Source organism: Myotis nattereri (genome assembly GCF_964212035.1).
Source record: "Myotis nattereri genome assembly, chromosome: 13".
NCBI classification, from domain to species: Eukaryota; Metazoa; Chordata; class Mammalia; order Chiroptera; family Vespertilionidae; genus Myotis; species Myotis nattereri.
Window position 1 is genome coordinate 22470413 of NC_138088.1, and position 27325 is coordinate 22497737.

General features: G+C 36.2%; 1 protein-coding gene across 1 annotated transcript in view; it reads left to right on the top strand.

Moving 5' to 3' along the window:
• The window catches only part of CTNNA3 (catenin alpha 3), a 1265562-nt gene that overhangs the window by 598467 nt on the left and 639770 nt on the right, over window positions 1–27325 (top strand). The window lies entirely within an intron of this gene.

The window sequence follows — 27325 nt, forward strand, 5'->3', positions numbered from 1 at the left end:
CCTCCGGGCCTTCACCAGACCCCTGCATTCACTCTAACTGCTGGAGAAGAATGGCTGCTTCCACACTTTTAAATAAATGATGGCCCGGCCACGGTGGCTCAGTGGTTGAGTGTTGACCTATGAACCAGGAGGTCAGGGTTCGATTCCCGGTCAGGGCACATGCCTGGGTTGCCTGTTCAATCTCCAGCGTGTGCATGTAGGAGGCAGTCAATCAATGATTCTCTCTCATCACTGATGTTTCTATCTGTCTCTCCCTTCCTCTCTGAGATCAATTTTCAAAAAAAGGAATGATGTTTTTAAAAATGCATATAAAACATCAATTTAAATTAAAAAAAAAAGGATTTTGCATGCTGTATTTTGCCTCAATGACCAATGGAGTTAATGAGGATGTAGAATTTTTAAGAATATTAGGTTATTATTATTTTTTAAGCCAAGGGGCGCTGCCTTCTACCACTGGCATTCTCTGAGAGTCACTGTTCAGTTCTCACCACCAGCAAGGCATGTGGGCTGGTTGTTGATAACGGAGTTTTGTGACCCCCTGGATACAATTGTGCATTTGTTGGAGGCCCTGAGAGGCTGGTCTGGGACTTGCTCCTACAAGAGCTGTTGCAGGCCTCCTGCTAAGACTCCAAATCCTAGCTTTTCCAAGAGCAGTCATTTCAGTTGTCTCCTCAGTAGGCCCTGCCATAGGACCTTTCTTCTGTGTTTACTGCGTCTGTTAAGTAAGGCAGCTTTCTTTGTGCTGGCCTTGGGCAGGTGCTTCAGAGCAGCAGGATGCAGGTATTCCCACACCTGCCAAGAGGCAAAGGTTTCCTACTTGCTAAGTCAATAGGCAGGGCCTGGTCCACAGTCAGGGCAGCAGCTGCTTTCCTGTCCGGCTGTGCTGGCAGAGTGCTGGTGCAAGAGTCCGTTCCACTCCCCCACCCCATACCCCCGCTTATTCGCCTAAGTAAAAGTAATAACTTTCTTTAATGGGACCTGTGTCCTATGGTTAAAAATAGTGACTAATGCCCTAGCCAGTTTGGCACAGTGGATAGAACGTTGGCCCTTGGACTGAAGGGTCCCTGGTTCGATTCCAGTCAAGGGCATGTACCTTGGTTGCAGGTTCCCCGGCCCTGGTCAGGGTGTGTGCAGGAGGCAACCAATTGATTTGTCTCTCTCACATTGATGTTTCTCGGTGTCTCTCCCTTTCCCTTCCACTCTCTCTAAAACTCAATGGAAAAATATCCTTGGGTGAGGATTAACCCAAACAAAAACAAAAATAATAATGACTAATGACACTAGTTTAATATTAAAATCATTTAATCAGAGGAAGTGACTTTGGAGCCTCATCTGACATGGCATTGAAAAAGAATGCTAGCACACATAAGGGGTATAATGTTGTGTTTTAGAGAACTTTTGATATATTGAGGCAAAAGAGGACATTTCATGGTACTTCTCAATCTTGACAAGTGATGGGTTTTCAAATGAGATTCCTCTGAGAGTGTTCAGAAGATCAGAAAGAGAAGTTGGTTAGCACTCTTGTGCAGGCTCCCTAAGATACTGTGATGAAGATTCCAAAACCCATTCTAACTCTACAGCAAAGATGTCATGATTGGTTAAAAATGTCTGCCCTGGGTGTAGCTCAAGCAAACAACAATATGCATATTGAATATTTGTCATCCCTGGAATCATTGTTTATGCTGGACCAAAGCATGACAGCTATAATTATTTATCCTTGAGAGTATAAAACATTTAAATATTTGTGCTTCATAAAATATACAGGATAACTGTAAATTACAAAAACAATATTCTACTTATTCTTATTTTTCCAGCCCAACTGTATTTAACAACTACTATGTTCCAGGTGCTCTGGATTTAGAGCTAAATAAGTTCTTGTGGAGCTTTGTTGACTAGAAGAGATGATGTGAAAACTATTTTAGAAACATAATAAATACAACAATAAATGCATGTACTATGTTGAATGTTTACAGAGAAGAGGAAGGGATTACTACTAACTCTGCTTAAGTTCACAGGGAACGTCTTACGGGTGCCAAGCATGGTGTCTTTTTTCAGTCTCTAGAAATAACAGTAAACACGTAGGAATCATTTGCTTTCACAATTCAAAGCAATGCTATTGAAAACGGCTAGTCCCCTTTGGTACGTAGTAAAGCCATATGGTTAAGGATGCTGTTGGTTTTCTGTTACTGCAAATTGACACCCTGCTGAATTTTTAGTTGCAGTGAAATCGTGAGTGCTTGGGTTCCTCAACTTATTTCTTTCCCTTACCACTTTCCCCAAACCAATTCCTATTAATTCTATTGCTTTGTTTTGTATTGATCTCTGTTGTTCAAACTCTTGTACTCACTCAGAGTATGGTTAGAATATGCTGATATATATATATATATATTACCTGAGGGCAAAGCATTATATGTTTGGAATAATTTGACTTACCAAACTTTTCCCTTTGCTTTAAAATGCCAAACACATCTAATTACAGGTTTTTTTTTAAAGTATGTCATCATAAATAGACCTAGATGTGTGTTTATGATTGTGTGCTCAGATTTAAAATAGTTATAGATATATCTCTAATTAAGTAACTCTCTGTAAACAATCATATATGCTGTTAATATTTAAAAACACTTTGGATGGCCCTGTCCGGTTTGGCTCAGTTGGTTGAGCATTGATCTAGAACCAGGAGGTCAGGGTTTGATTTCCGGTCAGGGCACATGCCTGGGTTGCAGGCTTGATCCTCAGTAGGGAGCATGCAGGAGGTGGCCAATCAGTGATTCTCTCTCATCCCTGATGTTTCCATCTCTCTCCCTCTCCCTTCTTCTCTGAAATCAATAAAAATAAAAAAATAAAAACACTTTAGATGAAATAGGCTAGTAAGTTAAGGCTTTGTAAGAAAGACATAATGACTTCTGTATACCTAAGAGAACTTTGGTCCAATATTTGGACTTTCATTTCTAAGAATTATTCTTTTCTAAATAAATTAATGTTATTTGGGCCATAGCCAGAGATTAGTAACCAGTTTTATAAATAATTTTAAACCATATTTAGTAGACTTTTTCCTGATTTTGAAAGTAATAGAAACTGACATAGGAAACTACAGACACCAGAAAACTCATAATCCTATCATCAATATGTAACTAATATGGATATTTTCTGTTTTGTTTTCTTTTTAATATGCATGTTATATGTTATGTTCCTAGTCATTTCAGCTATTCAAAAAATACTTATAAAGTAACTAATAATGGCCAGGTATTTACAATAGCCAAGATATATAAGCAATCTAAGTGTCCATTAACAGACAATTAAATAAAGAAGATGTGGTACATATTTCCTATGAATATTACTTGGCTATAAAAAAGAATGAGCCCTAACAGGTTTGGCTCAGTGGATAGTCAACCTGCGGACTGAAGGGTCCCAGGTTCGATTCCAGTCAAGGGCATGTACCGTGGTTGCGGGCACATCCCCAGTAGGGGGTGTGCAGGAGGCAGCTGATGGATGTTTCTCTCTCATCGATGTTTCTAACTCTCTATCCCTCTCTCTTCCTCTCTGTAAAAAACCAATAAAATATATTTTAAAAAGAGTGAATCGTACAATTTGCAACAGCATGGATATACCTAGAGGGTATTATGGTATATGAAATAAGTTAGACAGAGAAAGACAAGTATCATAGCATTTTACTTACTTGTGAAATCTAAAAAACAAAAAAAAACCAGCCAGTGTTTCTCAGTGGTTGAGCATCAACCCATGAACCAGGAGGTCATAGTTCGATTCCTGGTCGGGGCACATGCCAAGGTTGCTGACTTGATCCCCAGTAGAGGGCATGCAGGAGGGAGCGGATCAATGATTCTCTCTCATTATTGATGTTTCTATTTCTCTTTCTCCCTTACTCTCTCTGAAATCAATAAAAGCATATTTTTAAAAAAATGACAAACAAAATAAATAAAGTAAAAGAGGAGCCGTGTTAAGTTTTAAAAATTGTTATGCCTAGCATATTGCCTGAAATATAATGAAAACACAATTAATTTTTACAAAAGAATGACCAGTAATGTCTAGAAGAATTTATTGAATTCATTAACTAGTAACATATAAATTGTCTCCTTTCATCGACATTATTATTTTATGCTGAATGAATTCGTGGAGCTGATTTATTAAAGCAGTATTTGTGCGTTAAACTTTCCAAACGCTAGTGGAAACTCAGGTGGTTGACAAGCATGACTTAAAACATAGATTTCCTATCATTGCAGAAATTGAATAGACACTTGTTATCACCAAATAAGATACTGAAATGCTTTTAGAGATAATGAATAGGAGGGAGAAAAAGACACTCGTATATTTTATTAGACAAGATCCCAAAGAGACAGCCGGCAGGATAAAATGCAGCAAATGGAGTATAGATTTTGTAGAAGTAGCCATCTTATATTAAGACATAAGACACATTTCACGATCAATTCTCTTAGAAGATCAACAAACTGAATAATCCCAAACTCAGCACATGTTGTACTTGCAAGCATTAGATCCTTTCCCTTTCTCATTAAGCAGATACAACTATGATAGCTGGTCTGTACTTTCTGTTCCTTGGGTGGGCAGATACAAAGACTGAACCATGGACAGTTGTCATAGGTGTGAACAGAACCTATTAATTCAAAAAAACAACCAAAAATAACTGCTGTTTGGTGTCAGCAAAATAGTGATGTAAGACAAACGTTATGTAGTATCAAAAGGAAATGTGCAACCAATGATGCATCAGTCAAATATATCCAGTGAAAATTTTGGAGGATAAAAAGTTGATGAATTTGTATTAATAAAACTAGAATTTCTGAGCTGACTTTTTTAAATCATTGTTTACTGACAAGAAAGCAAACCTAGAGAGATAAAATGACTTTCCCAAGATAACAGATGATGGAGTTGGAATTATTCAATTCCTTCATAATCATAAACAACTAAAATATAGGGGGAACTTTGAATGTTCCAGAAAACATTCTAAGCATTTTTTATGTATTAGTTTATTTCTTTCACACATTCTGAAGTACACACTACAATGATCTCATTTCACACATGAGAAAGCTGAGGTCCAGGAGGCCGAATAACTTACCCAAAGTCATGAAATTAATAAATTGTCAAGCTCTAGGATTCAAACTCAGATGATCTATCTCTACTTCATGAATTTCTAACAATTATATGACATTATTTTCCTCAAGTGTGTTTATATATAACCTATAAACAGTTTCCTTGCACAAACTAAAATATGACTCCTTTTATCCTGAACTTATTGATTTCAGTACTGAGATGGATTTGAGTCCAGATTCATTTGCTTTATGGTCTTTGGCAGGCTGCCTCATTTCTCTTTACTTAAACTACTTGATTAATTTTAATAAGTAGGGAACTTTTACATACGGGTACATGGTAAATCTGACTACAGTGCGATAAGTCAAACAAGAATGAATAGGACATGAAACTAGATTGTTTCAAAGTGGTAGCGCTACCACAAGAATTAAATTCAGTTCAGGAGACAGGAGCCTGAATGTAAATGGTCTGGCCACTGAAAATATTTGCAAGTGAAATCAAGAGTCTGCATCCCAGAACCTTAACAGAGTCTCAGGTAGCTGAATAGACCATGTAATCTAAGAGAAATATTAAAATGTTCTGTTGTCAGCCATACAAGCAGGCAATGTGATTCAGGAAGTTCTGTCTGCTACTAGCGGATCTTTAATTTCTTTATCTTAACGTGAAAATGACAGTTCCTATCTTGCTTTGTTGTTGAGAGAATGAAAGAATATATTAAAAATACCTTGAACAATTTCAAAAAACATAGTATGAATTTCAGTTATCCTCAAATGAAAGCAGTTTTTAATAAATTAGGGCATTTTTGATTGTTCCAATGACCAAGGGACGTTATTAGGCTTTTGTGAGTGGGAACCTGAGATGCTGAATGTTCTGCAATGCCTAGAATAATTCAAACTAGAACTCTTCCACTCAAAACTGCCATTCAGTTCTCTTTGAGAAACACCAGGAGAAGCTAAAGACTTATCGTTATTTCATTACTATGAATTATATCATATGGATGAAAGTTTCTTATGTTCCTCTTGCCTAAGATGAGAATTGGCTCTTTGTCCTGTGATCTGTGATTCTATTCCTTTTCTTCTCTTCAACTCTAAGTTGAAGACTACAAGTATAGGAGACAATTATTCTGTCTCCTTTATAGTTTCCAATATCCAAACAATCTATGTTCCTGCAGTTGGGTTGCTAGTCCTTCCTTGATCTGAAACATCTTGAAAATCTTTTGTGCCCTTGTTGTCGAGGTCCTTACCCTAGTGCCTTCTCTGGAATCATTCCAATTGTGCAGCGTCTTCTTTTGTCCTGATTTTAGTACAGTATGCATATGGAGCAGTACCTCTACAGAATACTGTGACCTTTTGTTGACTTTGACTTTAGAATTAAGTTGCAAACCAGCATGTACATGGCTAAATTCAATTTGTGTTCATCTAAAGTTCAATATATACATGTAAACCCAACTGAGTCTCCACACTGTGCAATATACTGTTCCGAATACTAGGGATTCTGAGGTTAAATGAAGAAGGGGTGGAAGATGACTAAACTAATAGTCTAAGACTGGCTCCTTCTATGAGAGTGGTAATCAAAAATGATTATTATTGTTTAGGAAAGGACACTATGAGTGGAGGGGTTTATGGGAAGGAGCACACAGCCAGGAAGCTGGTTAGCTACAGTGAGAGGATGTGGAACTGCAAGGGGGCATTTGAGATCATGATGAACATGAACCTACCTACAGCTTTGGGTTACATGCATGGGGAATGGAGGCAGAGACTGGCAGGGGTGAGGGGCAGACCATGCAGGACCTTATGTGCCATTTTAAGGAGTTTGGAGACCATCTTCCTAGTTATGACAAAACATTGCATTTTAAGCAATAAAAGTCATACTCAGTTCCTAGCTGAAGTATGGAAGGTCTTTTAGGGGTGTGGGAGCAATATGGGAGACCACATAGAATTCTCGAGCCAAAGTGGTAGAGATATTGAGGACCTAATGGATGTGTATTTGAAATTGAGAGATGTTTAGAAAGTAGAATGAACAGAATGAGGAGACAGATTGGCTGTGGGAGTCAGAGAAGTCAGAGAAAGAAAATGAGTTAAGATGAGTTTGGTTCTGGCTTGCTGGAAAGTGTTATGTTCCAGAGAATGGGGAATGCAGGGGAGGAGTGATTTTAGGGGCGTAGGGGATCTGATGAGTTTGCAAGAACTGCTGCTAAGCCCAAACACCTTCATGCTATATTTGTATGTTTAGTTGTTAGAACTATGATTTTGACTGCTTTGTTTAAAATAGTATATACTCCATGGGTGGATAGATATTTTACAATTAATAATGTACCAGTATTACTCATTATATTAAAAGAGAATCATGGTGTAAGATCATATGATTCTAAAAACACAGACATGAAAATCATTTGATAGAAACCAAGGGCCATTCTAGGTAAAAACTTATATACAATGGGAAGAGAATAAAATTACCAAAGTATGCCAAAGACCGTCTAACATAAAACTGAAAACATCATAGAATGTGAAGAAATACTAAGACTGACCTTTTAATATAAAACACCAACCAAGGATGCTTTGTATTATCATGATTATTCTACATCATTTGGTATTTCTGGTTAATAGAGAGGAAATTAAAGAAACATTAAAATAATAAAAAATAAATTAATTGTCATTATTTACATGTGATTTGATAGTAAATCTACATAATTCAAATAAAGTATATTAAAAAAACAAAATTAAGAGAATTTAGTGAGGAGCACAGACAAGAGAAAACATTAATAAAGTAAAATGTTAATTGAAAAAAGAGTCTTTTCATACTAGCATCAAAAACATAAAATAACCAGGAATACTTTTAATAATTACATAAACCTATTTTTAAAGTTAGAGGTAAAATAATAATCAAATAACTAAAAATAAATACCATGTTCCTAGATGCTGTCATTCCGTGCCAAATAAATAAATAGGTAAATGTAATGCAATTTCAATCAAAGTACCTGGTTTAAGATACACACACGTACACTTTCAACAATTCTAAAGTTTATGTAGAAGAATAAGTGAGAATTTACAAATTATATAATGAAAATTTATGAAAGGTTTAAACAAGAAGGAGATAACATAGGGGTGAGTGTTTTGACATAATTCATCATGGTTCAGACGACCAAATGCTAGCAACCCCTTGCTGTAACAACCAGTGGTGCTGTGTTCAGGCTACAAGAAATTGGTTGCAGCCCTGGCAGGTTTGGCTCAGCGGATACAGCATCAGCCTGTGGACTGAAGGGCCCCAGTTTCGATTCTGGTCGAGGGCACATGCCCAAGTTGTGGGCTCCGTCCTGGTAGAGGGCTGTGCAGCCGATTAATGATTCTCTCTCATCATTGATGTTTCTATCTTTCTTTCTACCTCTCCCTTCCTCCTTGAAATCAATAAAAATATATGAAAAAAAGAAATTGGTTTCAATAAAGCAACAATATCTATCATTTATGTATATGCTTTATTAAAATATTTGTTTTAAAATGTTGACTGTATTTTTTGGTGAACCTTTTTTTATAGTAATAATAAATGAGCTATAAACAAAGAACTCATTCAAAAAATTTTGATTATAAATAATATGTAACACTAGAGGCCCCGTGCATGAAATTTGTGCATGGGGGCTGGTGAGTCCCTCAGCCTGACCTGAGTCCTCTCACAATTCAGGATCCCTCTAGGGATGTAGGGCCTAAACCAGAAGTTGGACATCCCTCTCACAATCTGGGATGCTGCATGCACCAGTGACCATACTTTTCATACAGGTGAAAGCATCTTGCTGTTGTATGGGCAGTTCCATATTTTTGGCCCTGATTATAAAAAGTAGTACATAACATGATCCTTCTGAGGCAGTAGTACCATTTTTCCCCATTTTATGGGTGGAAAAACTGAAGCAGAGAGAAGTTAAGTAATTGGCTTTGTCACACAGTTTGTAAGTGTTCAAATCAGGGCTGACCACAAAATGTGCAAGCCAGAGTCTATGCATGTCATCACTGCATCATCCTGTTTTTTCAGTCTTAGAGTAGCCTTGCCAGGTTTTAATTTTTAAATCTAAGAGACTGTTCCCAATGTATAGAGTAGGGTCCCTAGGCCTGGCCAGCAATTGGGGCCATCTGTGGGGTGACTTGTTGGCGGGGCCATTGGGGGGCCCCCCACTGGCACCCGCCTTGGCTGGCGGCCTGGCACTGCCCCCTGGCTATCCCCCCCCCCCATCGCTGCCACCAGTCGCCTCCCTCTTGGAGGGCAGGCACTCAACGGGGGGCAGCTCCTGCATTGAGCATCTGCCCCCTGGTGGTCAGTGTGTGTCATAGTGACCGGTCATTCTGCCAGTTGTTCGCCTGTTTGGTCGATTTGCATATTAGGGTTTTATTATATAGGATTATACTCAAAAGTAAATAGGTCAGTGCTGGGCTTGCTTAGGAGATATTTTTCCCTTATAAAGCATTTCATATATTACTTAGGTTTGAGTAACTATTAGAAAGTAACTGTTGGCCTTGAACAAATGTATGTCTCTCTAATATTGGTGACTGTTGGTCTTGAACAAATGTATGTCTCTCTAATATTGGTGACTGTTGGTCTTGAACAAATGTACGTCTCTCTAATATTGACTGTCTACTATAAATCTGTAATTTTTCTAAAACCTGGGGATAGTTATGGGACCAGCCAATAAAAGAATGAACAAATACATAAATTATATGTAAGCATTAAGTGCTATGAGGAAAATAAAACAGGCTAATGAGACAGGGACAATTGTGGAGAGGGAAAAAAACTAAATCCATGAAAAGGGAAGACTTGTCTGAAATGGTGATGTTTAAAGCTTACGTGATGAGATGGGACCAGTCAGGCAACAATTTGGAAGTATAGTTTCCAGGTAGAAACTATAATTGGGGAAAAGGCCCTGAGGGAAAAATTCTTGTATTTTTGAAGAACAGTGAGAATGAGAGTCAAGATGGACCCTAGTGTACCCAGCGGTGGTAATGGTATATATAGTTCGGGATAGGGATGGGAAGTGCTAGATCATGTAAAGCATGGAAGGGTGTTTTGGATGTTATTCAAGGTATAATAGGAAACACTGGATTATTTTAATCAGGGGATTATAGAACTTGATTTACATTTTTAAAAGATCACCCTGGCTGCTCTTTGTTTTCTATGGAAACTGGATTTTACAGGAAGAGGGTAAGTGTGATAATAGGGAGACCATTTGGAGGCATATGGCAGTGACACAGCTTTAGAAGACACTTACACATACATATGTGTTTTCAGATGGAGCTGGAGTAGTAGTGGAAGTGGTGAAGGAAAGCACGTGGACTGAAGGCATACTTTGAAGGTTGAGCCAATACAACCTGCTGATACATTGAATGTTGGCTGTGGGGATAATATTTAGCATGAACAACTGGGTGGATGGTAGTTGCCACATACTGATGAAAAGGGCTAAGGGGAAATTAAATTTATTGCTAGTTTGTTTTGAGTTTCTCTCATACAGTGGGGTGAAATCAAGAGTTCATTTTGCCAGGACTGCCTATTTGCAGTGATGGCGAACCTATGACACGCGTGTCAGAGGTGACACGAGAACTCATTATATTGGTTGATTTTTCTTTGTTAAATGGCATTTAAATATATAAAATAAATATCAAAAAGATAAGTCTTCGTTTCACTATGGTTGCAAATATCAAAAAATTTCTATATGTGACACGGCACCAGAGTTAAGTTAGGGTTTTTCAAAATGCTGACAACGCCGAGCTCAAAAGGTTCGCCATCACTGGCCTATTGGGACCATTCAGGAAACATAAAATTACTTTCCTAACCAAGTCACTTTGTTAAGTTGACTATTTCAACTTGCAGGGGATTCTGTTTGCCTGGCCAACAGTCTCATTTCCTCAATGAGCACCATAGTTTGGAGTCTTTTCGATCATCCATATTGCTCTTGTTTGTATAGTTCCATTTTTTCTTATTTTTTACTATTTTACTTTAAGTATGTGCAGTTTGTTATATGCCAATTATATATATAAAAACTGCACATACTTAAAGTGTACAATTTGATGAATTCTGGCATCTGTGTATACCCCAGAAACCATCACCAAAACAAAACAACAAGCATTTCTAAACCCCTCAAGTGTCCTCATGGCCCTTGGTAATTACCATTTCTCTTTCCATCCCATTCCCAGGTAACCACTATCTGCTCTTTAACACTATTGACTCATCTACATTTTCTAGCATTTTATATAAATGGAATCAAAGAGCATATATTTTTGGTCAGGCTTTCTTCACTTAGTGTAATGCTTTATAAATTCTCCCATGTTTTCTTTTTATTGCTGAACTAGAGGCCTGATGCATGAAATTAGTGCAAGGGGCTCGGCTGTTGCAGCCCCAACTTCGTCTGGAAGGTTGTCCAGAAGGACATCCGGATGGTTATTCGGCTATCTGGTCTAATTAGCATATTACGCTTTTATTATTATAGATAGTATTCCACATATGGATATACCACAATTTATCAAGTCACCTGTTGACAGACATTTGGGTGGTTTCCAATTTTTGACAATTACAAACAAAGTTTCTGTGGACATTTATGTATGTCTTTTTGTAGATGTATATTTTCATTTGTCTTGAATAAATACTTAGGGAGTAGAATGGCTGGGTTTATGATAGATATATGTTTAATTTTTAAGTAACTACCAAACTGTTTGCCAAAGTGATTATATCATTTTCTATTTTTACCAGCAGTGTCACATACTTGCCAATATTTGATATGGTCTGACATGTCTTTTTAAAAGTGTGATTTTGTGTTTTCACTCATTGCATACAATATTTCATGTGATCTAAAGAACAGGGATATCTGTCTGTGTCCATGGGTTATGCATATATGTATACAAGATCCTGGGGTATGGGGTAAGTGTGGGCTGGGAGAGGTCAATGGGGGAAAAGGGAGACATATGTAAAACTTTCAACAATAAAGATGTAAAAAAAAAGAACAGGAATATCTTCTTGAATTTATAAAACATTTGTTGATCTGCTATGTGCTGAGAACTTTGCTAGGGCACCTTCTTTGATATAGGGGCTATATGCCTTTGAGTACAGCTTAAGTAAAACGAAGTTAACTTATTAGCAGTCACAGCATACTATTTAACTACATTGAACTTACTGTCCAACAAAACCACTGGATTTATTCTTTCACATTTCTACGGATGAAACAAATCTTTTTTATCCTCAGTTTAGGCAGTGCATTTCACAAACCTATTATATTTTTTATATTTCTAAAGAGAATTTGTGGATGGCTTATCACCAGAGAGCCAAATAGAATAAAGTAACTAACTTAAGCACACTATGGCTAGAACCAAGCAAGCAAGAATGATGAGATAATACTAATAGAAAACCTAGGCTAACGGAGACTACTGCGGATGAGTTTCTTGGTAGCTTAAGTCAAAATGGGAACGAGAGGTTACATAGCTCTTATTAACAATTGCAGGAAAGCATATCAGCGCATGTGAAAACTCAAACGTGTTTCTAACTCAACTCTCAAAGAATGAGACTGAGTTCCATGAAAGAAAATAACCGCCTGTCTGGCTCTCTGAATATGCCTTTCCTTGGGCATATATGTGTATGGCAGGACGTGTTTGGTTCTGGAAGGTAAGTCAGAATGGTTTAGTTTTGATCCCTCTACTTAGTTTTAGTTTCTTATGAAACTACAAATTGAAAAGCAATCCACAATTTTTTATCACTACTTTGAGAAATCTTTCTATACTATGTCTTTAAATATATGACATAGTATAGTGGTTAAGAGCTTGGGTGGTGGAGTCAGACCACCTGTCTTTGGATTCCAATTTTTCAAATTAATGTGTTCTTCAATGACATTTATTTCTCTGAGCCTTAGTTTCCCATTGTTCAAATGGGATTGATAATATATCAACTATCAGGGTTGTTGTAGAGTGTAGATGTGTTAATATATAGAAGAGTGTCTTGCACTATAAATGCTATACTTTTAGAAATTATTTATATCACATGCTCACTTTAAGCATTAATTCTTTTTAAGTTTTCCTTCTTATTTTAGCTCCTCTTTTCCCCAAAGCACTCATATAATCAAGTGTCTATTTAGTTTATCATTGAGTATTTCATATTTCTTTATCAGGATGACATTTTTTTCCTATTTTCCATTTTATTGATTTGAAATAACCCAAATGACCCTTGTGAGTGGTATAAGAGGAGGAGTATCCAACCTTTTCTTATGGCTGAGTAGTATTCCATTTGTATCACATCTTCTTTATTCAATCATCCGTCAAAGGACACTTGGTTGTTTCCATGTCTTGGCTACTGTGAATAATGCAGCACTGAACATAGGGGTACATATATCTTTGCAAATAAATGTTTTCAAAAATTTTAGGTAGTTACCCATAAGAGTGATTACTGGGTCATACAGTAACTTTATTCTTAATTTTTTGAGCACCCACCATACTGTTTTTTTTACAGTGGCCGTACCAGTTTACATTCCCCCAGCAGTGGATCAAGGTTCCTTTTCCTCTACATCCTCTTCAAACTTGATATTGTTTGTCTTGTTGATAATGGTCAATCTAACAGATTTGAGGTGGTATCCCATTGTAGTTTTGATTTGCATTTCCTTAGTAGCTAGTAAAATTGAGAATATTTTCATATATCTGTTGGCCGTTTGTATGTCTTTTTGGCAGAAGTTCAGGTCCTCTGTCCAGTTTTTAATTGGATTGTTTGGTGTTGAGTTGTATGAGTTCTTCATAATTTTTGAAATTAACCCCTTGTTAAAGCTGTTGTTTGCAAAGATCTTTTCCCATTTAGTTAGTTATGTTTTTATTTTGTTGTTGGTTTCTTTTGCAGTGCAGAAGCTTTTTAATTAGACATAGTCCCACTCATTTATTTTTGTCTTTATTTCCCTTGCCTTTGGGGTCAAATTTATAAAATCTTCCCTAAGACCAAGGTCCAAAAATTTAGTGCCTATGATTTTTTCCATGTAAAATTTATTGTTGAAGATCTTATGTTTAGGTCTTCGATCCACTGTAAATTAAATTTTGTACATGGGACAAACTTTGTGGTCGGCAAACTGTGGCTCGCGAACCACATGCGGCTCTTTGGCCCCTTGAGTGTGGCTCTTCCTAAGCCTTAGGAGTACCCTAATTAAGTTAATAACAATGTACCTACCTATATAGTTTAAGTTTAAAAAATTTGGCTCTCAAAAGAAATTTCAATCTTGTACTGTTGATATTTGGCTCTGTTGACTAATGAGTTTGCTGACTACTGGTCTAGTTCCTTCTTTTGCCTGTGGCTTTCCTATCTTTCCAGCACCATTTATTAAAGAGTCTTTGTTTGTTACATTGTATGTTTTTAACTCCTTTGTCAAAAAAAATATTTGCTAATATACACATGGTTTTATTTATGGGCTCTCAATTCTGTTACATCCGTCTGTGTGTCTATTTTTATGCCAATATCATGCTGTTTTGATTATTGTCCACTCTAGTATAATTTAAAGTCACGTAGTTTGATACCTCCAGCTTCATTCTTTCTTCTCAGAAATACAGCCATTTGTGACAACAGTGATGGACTTTGAGTATATCAGCCCAAGCAAAATAACTCAAGTCATAAAAAGCTAAGAACCATATCATTTCACTTATATGTGAGATATAAAATGGAAATTCATAGACACAGAGAATAGTATGGTGGTTATCAGAGAAGAGGATGTGGGGATAGTAAAGGGTGAAGGGGAGCAAATATATGGTGATGGAAGATGATTTCACTCCAGTTGGTGGGGACACAACGCAATATACCGATCATGTATCATAGAAATGTACACTTAAAACCTATGTAATCTTTTTGTTTGTTTAATTTAATTTTTTTATTTTTAAAATTGTTCACAGTATTACAGATGTCTCCCGTTTTCCCCCCTTTGCTCCTCTCTGCTCACCGCCCTCCCAACCCCAGGCCTTCCTCATACTATTGGCTATGTTCATGGGTTATGAATATATGCATATATGTGAAACCCATATAATCTCATTAACCAATGTCACCCCAAGAAATGTAATAAAACAGCTATTAAAAGAGGGAAAACACTACTATTCATTGGCAGTAAAACTTTACCTTTTAAAAATATATCTTGTTGTTTCATAAAAAAAAAAGTAGCGTAGTATCACTTTAAAAATTCAAAAATAGAAAATGAAGACTAAGTGGGGAAGCTGAAAACCTTTCTTGGCACTCACCATACAGGACTTAGTCAGTACGGACTTTTTTAGTTGTTCCCACTATACTGATTACTTTGCATTCTCTCTCACTGCGCCTGGTGCCAACACACAGACGTGCATTTATTTTCCTGGAATATAGATATTCTAACTCCTTCAAGCATTATCTCCTACTGAGATTGATGGACATTTTCGAGGAACTAACTCTTTAGACCTTCAACTGCTATTTTCTGACTGTTCTCTAGATCTATTGATTCCTCTTAGCAATTTGAGTTTACAGATGAGAATGTAAAAGTGGTGGCTTGAATTTTTTGATAAAAGTAAGCATCTCATAACACCTTTCTTTATGTTTTACAACTACTTATTTGTATTACCAAGAATACAGTTGAAGATCATATTGTAAAAAAGGAGTCATTTAGCTAAAAAGTAAAAAATACCAATCAATACATAATTAAATTTGCTCTTCCCAGAAAGAAGATTTTTAACGGAATGTTCTATTATTTTCATAAAGTTAATTTTTAACGAATAACCCAGTACCAGCTTCAGGTTTGATGATTTGCTGGGAGGCCTCAGAGAGCTCAGGATATTCACTCATGGCTATGACTTATTACACTGAGAAGATACAAAGCAAAATCATCAAAGGGAAAAAAATGAAAGGGGTATAATTGGAAGGAAACCGGCTCAAACTGCCAAAAGTCCTCTCCCAGGGGAGTCACAGGGCACATTTAACTTCTCCAGCATCAAATTGTGACAACGTGTGTTAAATGTTATCTACTAGGGATGCTTGACTGAGCTGAGCCTAGAAGCCCATGGCTTTTGTCAGCTCTGTAATCACCCTCTGCCTATAATCTGTATCAAAATGCCAGATTCCTAGTAAAAAGCAAGTCTTCGGCATAAACCATATTGTTTGTACAAATGTGTGGGCACAGGGAACTACTTTTCTTAATTAGGGAAAACTGAACATTAGTTTAGGGGGACTGTTTGCCATTCAAGGTCTGAGATTTCAGCCAAAGATCAAGCCTGCAAATAGGCCTTTCTAGGGGTGGCAGTCTCAGGCCTGCTATGCTAACTATATTCTCTGCACAAGCTAGATCCAGCATGGCTCTCAATCCACATATTCTTCTAAAATTTTGTTTTAATGACAACCACTATACAACAGGTTAAGGCCTGAAAATAGCTGAGGAAAGCAGTATAGATTTTATATTACAGAAGCTTAATAAATATTAATCTATTCAGTGCTTTTTGGTAAAAATTGGTGCCATGATCTTCTCCCTTTAACGGTTTATGAAAAGAGTGATCCTTTCACTAGACTTCTCAGAGACTGTACAACCATAACAACAAGTAAAATAAATAGAAAGTATGAACATAAAAAAGCAACTAAGTGTTGTTTGGGATTCAGGACAAAGGACTTGATGTTTATTCTCCTTATTAGAGGAGAGTGTGCAGGAGACAGAGTGTCCGCAGAAGCGATACTGAGTAAGGAGACGGATGAGAATTTGTAGGGATGATGCTGACATTCACTAATGAGGAGTTTGGGCAGCTGCAGAGACCAGGGCCAAAGTCACACATCACAATGATTCCATAAACAAAATAGCAAACTCAAAACAAATCTTCTTAAAAGAAACCAGGGACTTCTTGGGTTGTCTTAACAGGGTTTCAATATCTTAGAAGCCAGTTTAAGAGCTTGTAGTGTATTTTTTCCCCTGCATGTTTGGATGAACCACAGAAACAAATCTAAGATAAGACACATTTTCCACCTATATATACACAGCTAATTACAGCAGGCAGTAGTTAAGACAAAAATTAAATCAGATACCTAGTGGAGGATAAAGAATCCACCTTTGCCTGAAAATGTTCAGAAATGTCAGTAGCAAGAGATAACAAAGAAAAACAATACCTGTTTACCCCTGCTTTAAAAAAATTCTGGCTTCTTTGACTTCAGCTGGTTTAGTTAGTTAGTTCATTGGTGTCATAAGAAATGTACAATTTTTGGGCCGATTTGATGCAATTATTGTGTAATGCCCGTTATTTTTTCATTGGAGATCTGGGAAGTAGTTAATTCTACTTATTGATTTAAGGGCATGGATTTTGGAATCAAAGAGACCTTAGTTCAAAGCTTAACTTCATTCAGTATGCTAGCATTGTGGTTATTGATGGGCAATACAGCTTCTCTATACCTCATTTTGATTACCTGTAAAATGAGAATTATGCTGGAAATTAAATGACATATATGAGGAATGCTTATCTGTGTTTCAGTACAAACTATCTATTAAATAAATGGTCATTTATTGTTGTTGCTACTATATCGTAGGTGCTATGGATATAGCCCTTACCCTTAAGGACTATATATGGCGAAAGAGACATGTAAATAAACTCTCAAAATGCTTTTGTTAATTGTAAAAGAAACTTTATTGCACAAAATGATTAAATGTCAGTTGTTCCTTTACTTGAAATATTGTTTTACCAAGATATTTTATTTTTTTTATTAAAAATTCTTAATGTTGACAATTGCAAGTGTCCCTATTTTCCCAGCCCTTTGCCTACCTCCACCTCCCCTGCCTCCCCCTTTCTTGGCCTTCACCAAACTATTGTCCTTGCCCATGGGGTATGCATATATGTTCTTTAATCCGTTCACCTTCTTTATCCAGTCACGCCCAACCCCTCCCCTCGGGCACTGGCCAATCTGTTCCATGCACCCATACTTCTGGTTTCATTTTGTTCATCAGTTCCTTTTGTTCATTAGATTCCCCATATGAGTGAGGTCATGTGATATTTATCTTTCTCTGACTAGCTCATTTCAGTTAGCATAATACTCTCCAAGTCCCCCCATGCTGTTGCAAATGGTGAAAGTTTCTTCTTTTTTTTTTTTAATGTATTTTATTGATTCTTTACAGAGAGGAAGGGAGAGAGATAGAGAGTTAGAAACATCGATGAGAGAGAAACATCGATCAGCTGCCTCCTGCACATCTCCTACTGGGGATGTGCCCGCAACCCAGGTACATGCCCTTGACCAGAATCGAACCCGGGACCTTTCAGTCCGCAGGCCGACACTCTATCCACTGAGCCAAACCGGTTTCGGCGTTTCTTCTTTTTTTGACATGCAGTAATAAAAGTGGAAATGAGGCACCGAATTGAACAGAAGTGGAAGATATTATTTTGCCTTCCCAAAGCCTTTCCTAGGAGAATAGGAAAGGCTTTGGACTGCAGCCTTACAATTTACAAGTGAGTGTTTTATAGGTGAAGAGAGGGAAGGAACATTCCAAGCAGAGTTCATGCACAAATGTATGTTTAGGGAATTATAAGTAGTTGATATTGGTGGGTTGTACAATATGAAAGTTAGAGGCAGGAAAAGAGACTGAAGTGGAAAGCCAGAACCAAACCAAAATAAAGTAATAATCTTCCTCTTGGAAAAAAAAAATGAATTTTTTAAATGAGGTATATTTAAATTAAACGTGGAAATGTTACATCTTACAGTAGTTTGATGTATTTTGAAAAATACATTCACTAGTATAATTTACACTCCTAACAAGATGTAGAATAGAGATATAGAATATTTACAAAGTGCCATTATGTTCATCCAGCTCCCTAGAAGACACATTCCCTCAAGCTCAGATTTCTTTTGCCAAAGATTAGTTTTGCCCAGTTTAGAATTTCATATAAATGACTTTTGTAAGGCTTCTTTTACTCAGCAAACAATTTTTGAGATGCTTACATCAATAGTTTGAACCTATTTAATTACTGAGTGTCATTCCTTTGAGTCAATATACTACACATTTACCCATTTTCACCTGGCTGGTGTGGCTCAGTGGTGGAGTGCCGACCTAGGAACCAGGAGGTCATGGTTCAATTCCTGGTCAGGGCACGTGCCCAGGTTGCAGGCTTGATCCCCAGTTGGGGGTGGAGGGGAGGGTGTGCAGAAGCCGATCAATGATCCTCTCTTAGCACTGATGTTTCTATCCCTCTCTCCCTCTCCATTCCTCTCTCTGAAATCAATAAAAACACATTTAAAAAATTTGTCCATCTTCATGTTGATGAACATTTGAATTGTTTCCAGTTTGGGACTATTATGAATAGAATGACTGGATATTTCTGTACAATTTTTTGTTGATATATATTTTCATTTCTTTAAGGTATACACTGAAGGGGATTGTTTGATCATAGATATATATTTAATGTCAAAAGAAGTTGCCAAATCTTTTTTCAAAGAGATGGTACCATTTTACACTGCCACCAGCAATGCAAGAGGGTTCCAAATTATATTTCCAGCATTAGGTATTATGATTTTAGACATTTTAGTGGCTGTAGAAATAGTGTTCAGTTCCATAATGTTTTCAGTATAGAGTAATTTTTCATGTGTTTATTAGTCATTTGTATATTTTCTTTTATGAAGTGTCTGTTCAAAAACTTTTCCCCCATTTTTATTGTTTATATTTGTCCTCTTATTATTGTGTTGGAGTTATATATTCTTTACACAAGTCCTTTGTTAGATGTATGTATTGGGACTATTCTCTTCCCATTTGTGGCATTCCTCTTCATATTCTTAAGTGTCTTTTTATGAGCAGTCTAATTTGTCATATTTTTTATAGTTTCTACTTTCTGTATCGTGTTTAAGAAATCTTGAAGATTGTGAATATGTTATATTATGTTTTCTTCAAGAAGCTTCCTGCTTCTAATTTATTAGCCACTTCAAATTAATTGTTGTGCATGGTATAAGAACAGAATTGAGGTTCATTTTTCAAAATACGGTTATCTAGCTGTTCCAGCACCTTTTGGGCTTACTTTTTCTCACTGATTGCTCTAGGCTTTGTAGACATATATTATCCCTATTAATATGGATATATTCTGGACTCTCTAATGTTTTATTTATTTACATGTCTGCCCTTTTGCATATTTTCTTGATTACTGTAGCTTTATAAGAAGTCTTTAAACCAAGTGCTCTTATTATTCCAAGTTTGTTGTTTTTTTGAGAGTGTGTTACCTATTCTAGATTCTCTACATTTTCATATAAATTTTAGAATCAGCTTAACAATTTTTACAATGAAAGCCTGCTAAGATTTTGATTATATTAAAGTTATAGATTAAATTTGGGTGATTTGACAATGTAGCTGTGTTCACTTTTCCAATACATATGTAAGTCATTGGTATTCATTTACTTAAGACTTCCTTACTTTGTCTTGGAAATATTTCATAGTTTGCAATGCAAAGTTGTATTTGTCTATTTTTGTTAAATTTATCCTTGAGTGTTTTATGACATTTGATATTTCAAATGGTATCATTCTCCAAATTCCATTTTTCATTTCTTCCTTGCTGGTAAATACTCATATAATTGTGTGTTTTTTGTTTTTTTGTATGTTTTGTTTGTTTTGTTTTGTTTTACATATCTCATAGCGTATGATCTGACTAAACTTACTAGCTCTAATATTTCAATAATGAATATCTTGTGATTTTTGTGTGTACATACTCATGTCTGTGAATCATGTTTTCTGAGACAGTTTTTCTTATTCCTTTATATTTAATATTTTCTTAGATTTTTTTCTTGCCTCATTGCATTGGCTAGGACCTCCAGCATAATGTTGAATAAAGGTATGGAGAATGGACATTCTTGTCTTAACTACAATGTTAAAAAAACACATTTCATATTAGGTATAGACTTATCTTTGGTTGAGAAAATTCACTTCTATTCCTAGTTTGCAGAGATATTTTTTTCATAAATGGGTGTTGAATTTTCTCAAATGCTTTTTTCTACATATATTTAAATGATCATATGCGTATTTTCCTTTATTCTGTTAATGTAATGAGTGGTATTGATTTCTGAATATTAAACAAACCTTGCATTTCTGAAATAAGGCTTAGCTGGCCGAGATGACTTATTCTTTTTATATAGTAATAAATATAACTTGCTAATATTTTGTTAATTTTTTTGTATGTATAAGTATAAAGTACATAGAACTGTTAAAGTTAATGTATAAATTTGTAGAGGATTGAGTTAAATTCAGAGAGAACTTAACAGAGATAATTTTAAAATATCTTTATTTATTCAGTTTTCATGTAGTTGTAGTTCTTTGGTGATTGTCTACCTTTTTGAGACAAAATTGTGTTATACTTTTCTAGAAATATTTAAATTTAAAAAAACATTTTTAAGTTTATTAGGAACATTTGAAAATTGCCATACCTTATTTATCCCATTTATTTCTTTTGTGATATTTTCATTTTCTCATAGTAAATGTCTAAAATATTTTGCTATTTCATTGTTTTTAATACAAAGAATTGATTTTTTTATATCCGCAGATTTCATTTTTAAAAGTATTGCTGTGTTTTATCAAATGTATAATTCAATGGATAGGAAGATACATCATTAACTTAGAGCCCACTAAGAAAGCAAATAAAATAATAAAACACTGCCAAATAAGTGTTGATACACTGCTTCTTTTATCTCTTATGATCTTTTCATTATATTTATTGAAAGAGCCTTTTGATAGCTTAGCATATTTTCAAAACATTTGTCACTATTGTGCATACATCAAAGAGGAAAAATAAGCAGACTGCATGGATTAAGTTATTACTCTTCACATTCAGAATCTAATTCTTCCAAATATTTCAGTTATTTGTACATATGTTTTTCCCTTGATATTGTGCTCTGTGTCACCAAAATATTGGTGATTCAACTTTATTTAACAGTATTTACTTAGTGTTTCCTATCGGAAGTGACATCTAGCAATACATTTTCTCAATTTTTATTTATCTGAGATTCTCTTTTTAACTTATTTTGAAGGATATTTCCTCTAGATATTGAATTCTAGATTTTCAAGATTTTTATTCTTTTATCACTTCAAGGTGCCATTTAACTGTCATCTAGCTTCCATAGCTTCTATTGGGAAGAGAGATAACATTAATATTGTTTCCCTAAAAGTAATGAGTCTTTTTCTCAACTTCCTTTTTAAATGTTATGTTTGTTTTGCTCTTGTGTGGTTAAACTGTGATGTGCCTAGTTCTGTTATTCTTGAAGTTATCCCAGTTGGGGCTCACTGAGGTTCTTGAATCTGTGGGCTTTGCATTCATTAGATTTGTAAAATCCACAGCCATTCTTTTTTTTTTTTTTTCAAATATTGATTGCCTTAGTCTCATTCCCTCTACACTCTCTTTTAAGATTCCTGTTAAATGTATGCAAGACGTTTTGATCATGTCCCACATTTCTCTTTTGCTCATCCCTGTGGTCCTCTCTCTTCTAGTCTTGTGCTTCTAATTTACTAATACCATTGGATTCTGTGTCCAATCTACTGTTATTCCTGTACAGTGAGTTAACTTCAGATATTGTTTTTCAGTTTTAACATCTCCATTGTATATATTATACACTCAATTTTTCTGTGTACTCTATATTTTCATATATCCTATTTATTATTCATTTTCATTGGAGTATTAATCATAGCCATTTTGAAGTCCTAGTTTGTTAATCCCATTATCTGGAACTTCTCTGGATCTATTGCTATGGGTTCTTTTAGTTTTTAGCATTCACCTTTTCCTGATTCTTCACATGCCTACTTAATTTTTATTGTAAGCTAAACTTTGTGGATCATGTTTTTCAGAGGCTCCAGATTATTTTAATTTTCCCTTAAGAATGTTGAGTTTTAGATTGACAGTGAGTTAAATCATTGGCAGGTCATTTTGATTCTATCAAACTTGGTTTAGGTTCTCTTTGTAATTTTTAAACCATGCATTTCCCCCCTTTCCTTTTTACTAAGAACCAGCGTATATATATTTCCTTTGAATTACATTCTTTTGAGTTGTACACTTTATTTTGTTTAGCTGGCTGAATCCCCCTGCAGATCTATATATGCATGACAGAGTAATGCAAATGCTCCATAGAACAATTGTAGATGTCTAGTAGGCTCTCTTTTAATATGGCTTAACAGGCCTTAAATATTCTTTTTAATTCTTATTTTTTGAGTTTTCTGAGATTTTGAACAGATGAATTATATGGCAAAATGACTATAGTACTACCTATGCATTGATATTAGAATCTTTTTGTATAATCATTTAAACTAATAGAAGTTTACCTGCTAGGGCTTCAACTCCTAGAATTCAGTGTACTATCTCTAGTTCCCTCTATTTTCTTTTCAGTATTTTCTGAGATGTGGAATCTCAAACTGAATGTAGAAAGAGCTACTGATATTTGTTGGATTAGTCAACAAATTGGTTGCCTAAAATAGTTGTACCTGCAATGAGCTATAGAGTTTCATAATCTTCTATCATTCTTATATCATTTTCACAATTTTTTTCATACATTAAAAACTACCTATGCTATTTTTTGCCTAGTATTTTCCTTTAAACAAACTTTAAATCATCTCACTTAAAAAAATAACTAAACTAATCCTAAATGATAGTCAACAATCCTAAACATATGTTAACTTCCAGACTTAGTTATTGATATTGTTATTAATTATAAAATATACTAGAGACCCAGTGCACAAAAATTTGTGCACTCAGGGTGGGGAGGTCCCTCAGCCCAGCTTGTGCCCTCTCGCAGTCTGGGACCCCTCGGGGGATGACCACCTGCTGGCTTAGGCCCATTCCCCGGGGGATTGGGCCTAAGATGGCAATCAGACATCCCTCTGGCAGCCCAGGAGCCCTTGTGGGATGTCCACTTGCCAGCGGGGAGCAGGCCTAAACTGCAGTCAGACGTCCTTAGCGCTGCTGAGGAGACGGGAGAGGCTCCCACCACCACCGCTGTACTGGTAACCATCAGCCTGGCTTGTTGCTGAGCAGAGCTCCCCCTGTGGGAGCACACTGACCACCAGGGGACAGCTCCTGCATTGAGCGTCTGCCCCCTGGTGGTCAGTGTGTGTCATAGTGACCAGTCATTCCCAGTCTTTCTGCTGTTAGGGTCAGTTTGCATATTACCCTTTTATTATATAGGATAGAGGCCTGGTGCACGGGTGGGGGCCGGCTGGTTTGCCCTGAAGGGTGTCCCGGATCAGGGAGGTGTCCCGCTGGGGTGCCTGGCCAACCTGGGTGAGGGGCTGAGGGCCGTTTTCAGGCTGGCCAAGCCCTCCCCCCAACTCCCCCCCTCCTTGGTGATGGAAGCTCCCAGCCTCTCCTTTTTTTTTTAAATTTTATTCTGGGATTTATTTACCTTCTATAATTGAAACTTTGTTGCTTTGAGTGTTGCTCAGAGCTGGCCAGAAAGCTTGGCTTCCTCCATCATTGGGGCAACCAAGCCTCCTGCTTGCTCCAGCTCCGTGGCTGCCAGTCGCCATCTTGGTTGGGTTAATTTGCATATATTCGCTCTGATTGGCTGGTTGGTGTGGTTTAAGGTGTAACAAAGTTATGGTCAATTTGCATGTTTGTCTTTTATTAATGTAGATATATCCCACGTTCAAAGGCTGTTAAATTGCATTGTTTACCCATATTTTCAGAAAAACATTACTTCTACTGTCATGGTAAACAACCTGCTTCCCCATTTATAATGGTTTGGCCTTCTAGCAACTTCAGCAGGAAATTATAGCTAATTTGCCTACAAACATCAGGTGGTCATAATAATCTGGCCACTCAGTGTATATCAAAGGCCAATCTAGGTCATAGCTGAACAAATCTACAGTAATTTACAAGGACTCTAATACCTGTTTTGTTGATATGATAAGATTCAGGGAGTATTAAATGAGGTGACAGATATGAAATTATGTAAATAATTATGTAAATTTTTAGTTTAGCTTATTTTCTGTATTCCATGAGCTTAAGTCAATTTGTAGACTGAAGTATCAACCCAGGGAGACCCTGCCCCATCTCTCCAAAATGAGCAGAAATAAATAACCTGAGGCCGAGAGCAAAGGCAATAATAGACACTTTAGAAACAGCAAGCCCTACACTTTTGATTTGGTTTTCCTTTTTTAAAAAAATTGTCCTTTAAAAACAGGAAACACACACACACACACACACACACACACACACACACACACACACCCCTATTGCCAGGTCAATATGTGTTATTGGATTTATACCAAATTCAAGGTTACAATGGCACTGTGCTCTCCCAGCATTACCCAGGGGAAAAGGTTATTAAGAGGAACAAATAAAGGGAAATTGAATGGTTATGGGTTCAACTGCTGGAAAGCACTTAAAGGTTTCCTTTATTTTGCTATTTATTCATGCACAATGTCTTTAGTATTTAAATGTGCTTCTTTTTATTGCTGAATCCATTGAGGCAGTGAACTGTATCTTTTTGAGCTGCTTGTGTAGTTAAATGTCAGATTGCCATCCTGGGAACCACAATTTAATCACCACATAGGTATCATTTAGCTGAAGACATTTTGCCTTACAACACTTACCATACAAGAGTTAGGGTGATATATTTAAATTATTTTCCAGCTTCAAGCAATATGCTTCCTCTGTGGTGGGACTTTGGTTGGGTCTGAGGAATTGGGAATAAGCACAGAGAATAGAGAAAGAAAACAGCTACTTTGGTGGTCAACAAGTTGACATTCTTGACCTTGCTATTCAGTAGAAAATAACATATTTACAAGCTCTTCACTATTTCCAGTTTTGTTTTTCCTTGAAATTGTGTCAATAGACTTTAAACACATAGAATAGTTATTATTTGTTTGTTTCTAGACTGTTTGTAAAAAAGAAAAGGATAATAATGAAAAACCTAGATAGCGCAGAACATTTGTGGACTTGGGGAAAGAACTGACACTGTTGGGGAGTGATGGATAGATCATCCTGTTGAGAACAGTTTTACTTTGTCTCATGGCACAAGACCTCAGAAACCTTGTCCATTCATTCATTCATTCCTTGTTAATATTTACTTGGTCTATCTGCCTACTATGCTTTAAAAATCCTTAATACTTGATTTTCATCTATGACATTTTCCATCATTTCCCATATTCATTCAAGTAAAGGATGGTTGTTGTTTAAGGCCTAAAGTTTTACTCATTTGATTGGAGTCTAGTGGGATCTTTTCAACATTTCTGTTCTCTTATCATGCTATTTCTGTGCCCTTCTTATCCACTGCCTAATTTTGCTCTAACTAGGTTCTTTATAATCTACTTCTGGCAGGTAATTTGATCTTAAATGCTTAGTATTAAAATGTACTAGTTAGCAATTCAATGGATGTCTCACCGGAAGGTGAGTGGGAACTTTGATCCTTAGTGACTCACTATTTAAAATTTGCTTGTGTATTACTGTATTTGTGACTAATGTCTCATGTGAGAAGCAACTTGATATAGCTAAAGTAGTGGGAAAGGTGAGGAATGTGATCCCAGTACAGGGAATAAATGAAAGTGCTTTTTTATGTAGTTTCAGAAATATTTACTATTCTGACATTTCAACAGAGCAGATGCCATGAGCCTATTTAACAGGCATCTAAATAACAGCTCCAGTTCAAAGGATATTACAATAAAAACATTAAAGTAATGATACACATTTAAAATATGTAGTATATAGTATAGTGTAGATAGTATGTACCCTACCACTTATAAAAATTTAATGAATCTCTTTTCTTCAAAATGTGATACTAGTGTTCTACCTCAGAGTGTAGTAGATAAAGCACATAGAATAGCACAGTTCCTGGTTTAAAATTGATGTGGATAATTAGGTAATTTTTAATTGGATACATTTATTTTAAGCTAAAAGTCCCCATAAGAAAATTTCTTGGTAGGAATTTCAGAATATAAAAATACTATACCACTGGATTACCATTTGGCATCCAAAATTGGTAGGTTATGAACCTAACTCTCATATCAGCTCTGTCATTAACCAGCTGTTGAATTTTGGTGAGTTTCTGACTCAGTTTCCAGATTTATAAAAATGAAGTAATTTCTGTTGATTTTACTGTGATTCTTTTGTTTTCTATATTCTGTTGGTCAATGAAAAGCAATAGTTGAAAACCCTTTAACACCCCTGTGAACCTATAGGAAGAATAATAACCTAAATAGAATGGCTTTTAGGCAGTCTGCTGCCTAGACTTGGGTGGGTAGGTGATCTTTAGAAGTTTGTTCTACTACAAGTACTCCTGGTAATATCGCCCGTGGTGGGGAGCTTCTGAATCTTGTGAAGCAGCTTCAGAAGGGAGGATAGAA